The 7,316-nt window shown below is 42.5% G+C and overlaps 1 long non-coding RNA gene across 1 annotated transcript in view; it reads left to right on the top strand.

Moving 5' to 3' along the window:
• Positions 1-7,316, top strand: part of LOC108514720 (uncharacterized) — a 76,539-nt gene that overhangs the window by 41,418 nt on the left and 27,805 nt on the right. The gene's annotated exons all lie outside the window — the stretch shown is intronic.

Raw genomic sequence — 7,316 nt, 5'->3', positions numbered from 1 at the left:
CCAGGATGGTCTGGATCTCCTGACCTCGTGATCCGCCCGTCTCGGCCTCCCAAAGTGCTGGGATTACAGGCGTGAGCCACCGCACCCGGCCTTTTATTTCTTAAAAGAAGTAAAATGGTGACCAGGTGTGGTGGCTCACGCCTGTAATCCCAGCATTTGGGGAGGCTGAGGAGGGTGGATCACCTGAGGTCAGGAGTTCAAGACCAGCCTGACCAACACGGAGAAACCCCATCTCTACTAAAAATACAAAATTAGCCAGGGTGGTGGTGCATGCCTGTAATCCCAGCTACTCGGGAGGCTGAGGCAGGAGAATCGCTTGAACCCGGGAGGTGGAGGTTGTGGTTAGCCGAGATCGCGCCATTGCACCCACCCTGGGCAACAAGAGTGAAACTCCATCTCAAAAATAAAAAAAAAAAGGAAGTAAAATGTTTTTTTCACCTTGTATGTGTGATAATTTAGATTTCTCAAATATTTATAGACGTTTTCCATTTAATTCTATTGTATGTGGTTTCTTCTATCTTCTGGTTTTCATTTATATAGTAGCATTTTTTTTGAGTGCTTAATGTTTGTTACTGTGAGCTGCTCAGTTTTCTTAGAAAATAATTTGTGAGTTATTGGGTACATTCCTCCAGAGAGGATTTGTATTTGTTTCTTCCACGTACCTGGGGCCAGCCTACTCAACTTACAGAAAGAACCTGAGACTTTTATGGACCTGTTTTGGCTGTAGACCATCACAAGTCAGTCTTTCAGTGACAGTATTTTTTAGTACTTAGTTATGCTTAATTCCACAAGAACTTTTTGTGCAGTACCCTGATGATGAATGGGTATGCTGGTTTTCATCTCCACCTAAAGGGTCCATGCTTTATTGGGAGAATGGCCTCCTATGGAATTCTCCAAGCCCTTGGCTTTACCTCCTGTATCTGGAACCGCTGTGAAGCCAAAGCTGCAGTTCACCAGGTTGAGCAAATACCCTTAGGGCAGTGATCTCAGGGCCATAGCATCAAACAATCCAAGAGCATCCTTTAGGTGAATAGAATCCAAATGGTGCCTCCTGGTGTTGTACACTTGGACAGCGTTGTCCATTTACCTGTCTGGATTCCTTCTTCACTTCTCTTTGACCTAATAATTTCTTTCTTTCTTGCCCAATGTCAGTGCTTCTAAGAGGTTTAAGATTTTCTTTTTTTCAATTCAGCCTTTTTAATTGTTTCCAGTGGGAGGTGCAGTCTGAATTCCTAGCCTGCCATATACCTGGAAACAGAACTCTCAAAACTCAACTTGATATACCCTGCAATTTATAACAATATCTGATAGCCCAGTGTGTTCAATTCATAATTACCTTTTTTTTTCTTCTTTTTCTGGCACCAAAACTTTAAGTAGGAATTGTTTGATGGAATTGGAAAGAATCCATAATCCCTGGTACTTAACTCTTCCCTCATGAATATTGCTAACAAATGTATTGGATTTACATTGAAATACCAAAGTAGCTCAAAGATCTCATAGTGACCACAATTTTTAAAATAGTGACCACAGTTTAAAATGTTTCTCAGAAAATGAGTACGTTAAACCAAAATCATGCGTGTCACTTGCATGGAAAGTGCCGTGTCTCCACAGTTACACTAAAACATAACAAGTACAAAGGGGAAATGTGTTTTGGTGGTTGATAAGCTAAACGGAAGTGAGTCTTGTTGTACTATAATATTAGGAATGTTTTTAAACTTTCTCTCAAGGATGGAGGGTTTCATATCCTCCTGTATTACCCCTTGCTAAAATGTAAGTAAGCATAGTTATGGAAAAAACACATGGGCAGTCATTGCTAAGACTCAGTGTATTGATGTCATGTAGAAAAACATGATACAGAGGTCTGTTTTTGTGGTTTATTTAATTGTCTTTGTTATTTATGGTATTTGCTCTGAAGTATAACTCAATAAAATTCTAACACAGACAAAGACAAGCTGTCTTTGCCCAATATTATATTAACCCTAATCCACACTTGGGAAAAAGTATTTTATAACACATATGAAATCAGCCTTAGAGACCATAGTATCCAATTATGCCTAGAGTGTACTAGATATTCGATAAATGTTTGTTGAGTCAATTACTTAATGGACAATATATAATGGGTTGTTGTAAATAAAGCAGAGCAGTGACTAAAATGTTGACTTGGTCATATTATGGGAACATTAAAGAAGGAAAACGCCTGGGATTCAATGACCATTCTAGGGCTCTCTGGTGCTGTGGCTCTGGGTAATCCATAACCACCCGGGTCCCCAGTTTCTTCATTACTTGCCTGTTCTTTGGTCAGACTGCACAGTCACTCCTTGTACATGCTGCATGATTTCCCAATTCAGGGTCCTTGTCCTTATGGTTATCTAAAATGCCCTTTCCTCATCCACTGTATGACTAAACCTATCTAGTCATGGCATCCTACTTCTTGTAATCCTTCTAGTATAAATACTCTCCCACCAAGCTTCCTTGACATCACCCCGACTAGAAGCTAACTTTTCCTCTGAGCTATTTGAATAGCATCTTTTTTTCTTTTAACTCAAATGGTGTCATTATTTAATACTTTATAGCTTACATTATGATCTTTTATGTAGATATCCATACTATACTGCTTCTCTGCTAGACTGAATGTTCATAAGACTAGAGCCCATGCTTGCTATATTTTGTAGTTCTCCATAATACCTAGCAAAATACATTAAAGAGTTTATGTGCTCAGTAAATATCGGTTGAATCTGAATATACAGCATAATAATGCTTTTCTTTCTCTCTTTTCTTTCTTTCGCTTTCTTTAATCTTTCTTTTATTTTATCTTTCTTTCTCTTCCTTTCCTTTTTCCTTTCCTGTCCTGTCCTGTCCTGTCCTGTCCTGTCCTGTCCTTTCTTTCCTTTTGATAGGATCTTACTCTGTTGCCCAGGCTGGCGTGCAGTGGCGCGATCTTGGCTCACTGCAACCTCCACCTCCCGGGTTCAAGTGATTCTCCTGCCTTAGCCTCCCCAGTAGCTGGGATTGCAGGCGCCTGCCACCATGTCCAGCTCTTTTTTGTATTTTTAGTAGAGACAGGGTGTCACCATGTTGGCAGACTGGCCTCAAACTCCTAGCCTCAAGTGATCTGCCTGCCTTGGCCTCCCAAAGTACTGGGATTACAGGCGTGAGTGACTGCACCAAGTCCAATAATGCTTTTGTTTTCTTTTCTTTTTTTTAGACAAATTTTTGCTCTGTTCCCCGGCTGGAGTGCAGTGGTGGGATCTTGGCTCACTGCAACCTCTGCCTCCCAGGTTCAAGTGATTCCCCTGCCTCAGCCTCCTGAGTAGCTGGGACTACAGGCATGCGCCACCATGCCTGGCTAATTTTTTCTTCTTATTTTAGTAGAGACAGGGTTTCACCATGTTGGCCAGAATGGCCTCGATCTCCAGACCTCCTCGTGATCCACCTGCCTCAGCCTCCCAAAGTGCTGGGATTACAGGCATGAGCCACCGTGCCTGGCCTCAATAATGCTTTTCTTGCTGATGACAGAGGGCTGCATCAAATTATAGCTTGAGGCCATTTATACCTTTTAGACCAATGATTGTAGAGCATTAATGGGAAATGCTGGATATAAATAAGTAAGGAAAATTGCATAAGCTATTTATCCATTAGTGGGAGAAGAAAAGAGAATACTTGGGTGAATCAGATCCCATTTCAAAGCAGAGATGAAAGTGAAATTGATGAAGCAAGAGTAGAAAGCAACAAGAGTAGCATAGGTTGGTTATTCTATTTTAGTCATTTAAGAAAGTTCTTTTCTCAACTGCCTGTTTTTAGACTATGCATACCTGTGTATAGCTAGCATAGTATGTACCTGGTTTTGACAGATTCCCTGAGGACTTGAGCCAGAAGATGAATTGCATCTTTAGAATATGGTTAATAATTTCACAGACATAGTGTTGAGTGAAAGAAAACAAATACAATATAGTACATGCTGTCTGATTCTATTAATATGAAGTTCAAGAACAGGCAAAACTAAATTGTGGTGATAAAAGTCAAAACAGTGGTTATCCCTAGAGGGTGATGACTAGTATAGGGCACAAAGATTCTTCAGAGGTGCTAGTAACAATCTATATGTTGATTTGAGTGGTAGTTATATGGTATATACACGTGTAAAAATATTTTGAGTTGTCCACTTAGAATTTATGCACTTTGGCCAGGCTCGGTGGCTCGTGCCTGTAATCCCAGCACTTTGGGAGGCTGAGGCGGACGGATCACCTGAGGTCAGGAGTTCAAGACTAGCCTGGCCAACATGGAAACCCCATCTCTACTAAAAATACAAAAATTTCCCCGGGCGTGGTGGTGGGCGCCTGCAATCTGAGTTACACAGGAGGCTGAGGCAGGAGAATTGCTTGAACCCGCGAGGTGGAGGTTGCAGTGAGCTGCCAAGATCATGCCAATGCACTCCAGCCTGGGCAACAAGAGTGAGACTCCATCTAAAAAAAATAATTTAAAGAAAAAAAATCAGGCGCGGTGGCTCACGCCTATAATCCCAGCACTTTGGGAGGCCGAGGCGGGTGGATTACATGAGGTCAGGAGTTCGAGACCAGTCTGGCCAACATAGTAAAACCCTGCCTCTACTAAAAGTACAAAAATTAGCTGGGCATGGTGGCACACGCCTGTAATCCCAGCTACTCGGGAGGCTGAGGCAGGAGAATTGCTTGAGCCTGGGAGGCGGAGGTTGCAGTGAGCCGAGATCGTGCTACTGCACTCCAGCCTGGGCAACAGAGTGAGACTCTGTCTAAAAAAAAAAAAAAAAAGAAGTTGTGCACTTTACTGTAGGTAAGTTATATCTCAATTGAAAAAAAGAATCCAAATTGCCTTGTGTATCCCTGATGAGCCAGTAAAGGATAGATTGGAGTTATACAGTGTGTTTCCTGGAAAAAATAAAGCAGACTTTTTAAAATTCCAGAGTTTTCTCCAGGAACCTGTGACCAGATGGCTCTTATAAATAATGCATCAAAATATGGTTAGGACTAGAAGAATTCATGATGTGTGATAAAAAGAAAACGACCAATGATCATATAGTTTACTCTTTTTGACTTTCATTGCAATTTTCTGGAAGAGTCAAGATTACTAATAAATGGTCATGCAGCAAGAATGGAATAAGTCCTGCAGCATGAGGATACTTGCTGGCTGTGAAACCTTCGATAACTTTCAGGCTTTCTGGGCACTGGGAGCTTCCTCTGCTAAATGGAAAAATATTTTACCTGCTCAAAGATAGGGGAAAGGATCAAGTGATCTCTTAAGGCTCTTTCCAGCTTGTAAAACCTTTGGTTTGGCCGGGCACGGTGGCTCGTACCTGTAATCCCAGCACTTTGGGAGGCTCAGGTGGGCGGATCACGAGGTCAGGAGTTCGAGACAAGCCTGGCCAATATAGTGAAACCCTGTCTCTACTAAAAATACAAAAATTAGCTGGGCGTAGTGGCACAAGTCTATAGTCCCAGTTACTCAGGAGGCTGAGGCAGGAGAATCGCTTGAACGCAGGAGGCAGAGGTTGCAGTGGACTGAGATTGTGCCTCTGTACTCCAGCCTGGGCAACAGAGGGAGACTCTGTCTCAAACAAACAAACAAACAAACAAACAAACAAACAGTCTTTGGCTTATGGAAATTGGAACTATAAAGAACCAACTATAAGCCAAGTGCAGTGGTTCATGCCTGTAATCCCAGTGTTTTGGGAGGCTGAGGCGGGCAGATCACCCGAGGTCAGGAGTTTGAGACCAGCCTGGCCAACATGGTAAAACCCCATCTCTACTAAAAATACAAAAATTAGTCAAGCATGGTGGCGGGCACCTGTAATCCCAGCTACTCAGGAGGCTGAGACAGGAGAATCGCTTGAACTCGGGAGGCGGAAGCTGCAAGTGAGCCGAGATCGTGCCACCGCCCTCCAGCCTGGGCAACAGAGTGCAACCCTGTCTCAAAAAAAAAAAAAAAAAAAAAAACTGTAATAATAAAATCTGTAAAAATCTGTAATAGGCAACAAACAATGTAGGTGGCCACACCAAATAGAGATCCAGGCAGAAAACACCTTTTCATATGCAGTGAGCTACCTGAAACCATTTCCTGTTGTTCTCTTGGGATTTCCCTATCCCTCAGCAAATTTACCTAATAATACTTAAAAAAAAAAAAAAAAAAAGGGAACAGTTTTAGACCCCAATCAAGGAAATCATTAATTATATGGTGAGTTTGTCTGTTAGGAGTTCACATTTGCAAAGACTAAATCCATTGCAGAAAGTGGTATTTTGTAAGATATATGAGCAGAGAAGGAGCACTAGTCTAAGTCTGGCTCAAAATCTCACAGCTAGGTGGCTAGGCATGGTGGCTTACTCCTATAATCCTAGCATTTTGGGAGGCTGAGGCAGGTGGATCACTTGAGCCCAGGAGTTCGAGACCAGTCTGGCCAGCATGGTGAAACCCTGTCTCTTCTAAAAATATAAACATTAGCTAGGTGTGGTGTGGCCTGCTCCTATTTTGGGGGCTGAGGCTGGAGGATCACTTGAACCCTGGAGGCAGAGGTTGGAGCCGAGATCGCACCATGACACTCCAGCCTGGGCGACAGAATGAGACTGTCTCAAAAGAAACAAAAAACAGAAAACAAACAAAAAAACACCTCATAGCTAGGAGGAAACTGCATGGCATCATCTCTGTTTTCAACACTGGTAAGCAAGTGTCATCTCTTCATCTCTATTTTTTAAAGAGGCCAGTGAGGCTCCGTGAGGCTAAATGACTTGCCTATGGTCACACAACTGGGAGAAGCACAGAGTAGAGGAAAAAACAGTTCTCAGGCTTCCAACTAACTGTATCTTCCACTGCACCATTCTGCCCCTTGTCGTTCCTTTCAGATTGACTTGAACTCCATAGAAGAGCTAGGGAGGGCTTCCACTGTGCTTTGTTTGAAAAGCAATTGAGAAAGTGGGAAGCTAGTGGAACTGGGAGTCAGAGGACCTGAGCCCCTCCATTTATTAGTGACCATGAGCTTGGAAAATAATTTAACTTCTCTGAGACTCAATTTCCTCATCTGAAAAAAGACAGACTCCCACTGTCACTGAAGCAGAGATAAATGGAAGTAATTGATGAGAAAGTGCTGTGTAAATGGTAAACTGTAGCTATTAAAATGGAGACATTCGGCCAGGGGCAGTTGCACATGACTGTAATCCCAGCACTTTGGAAGGCTGGGGTGGGAGGATGAACCCGGGAGTTTGAGACCAGCCTGGGCAGCATACCAAGACCCTGTCTCTTTTATAAAAAAAAAAAAAAAAAAGATAATAGAAGATAAAATGGAGAAATTCATG

Source organism: Rhinopithecus bieti, unplaced genomic scaffold (assembly GCF_001698545.2).
Source record: "Rhinopithecus bieti isolate Rb0 unplaced genomic scaffold, ASM169854v2 scaffold_31548, whole genome shotgun sequence".
Classification (NCBI taxonomy): Eukaryota; Metazoa; Chordata; class Mammalia; order Primates; family Cercopithecidae; genus Rhinopithecus; species Rhinopithecus bieti.
This window is presented reverse-complemented; position numbering and strand designations above follow the sequence as displayed.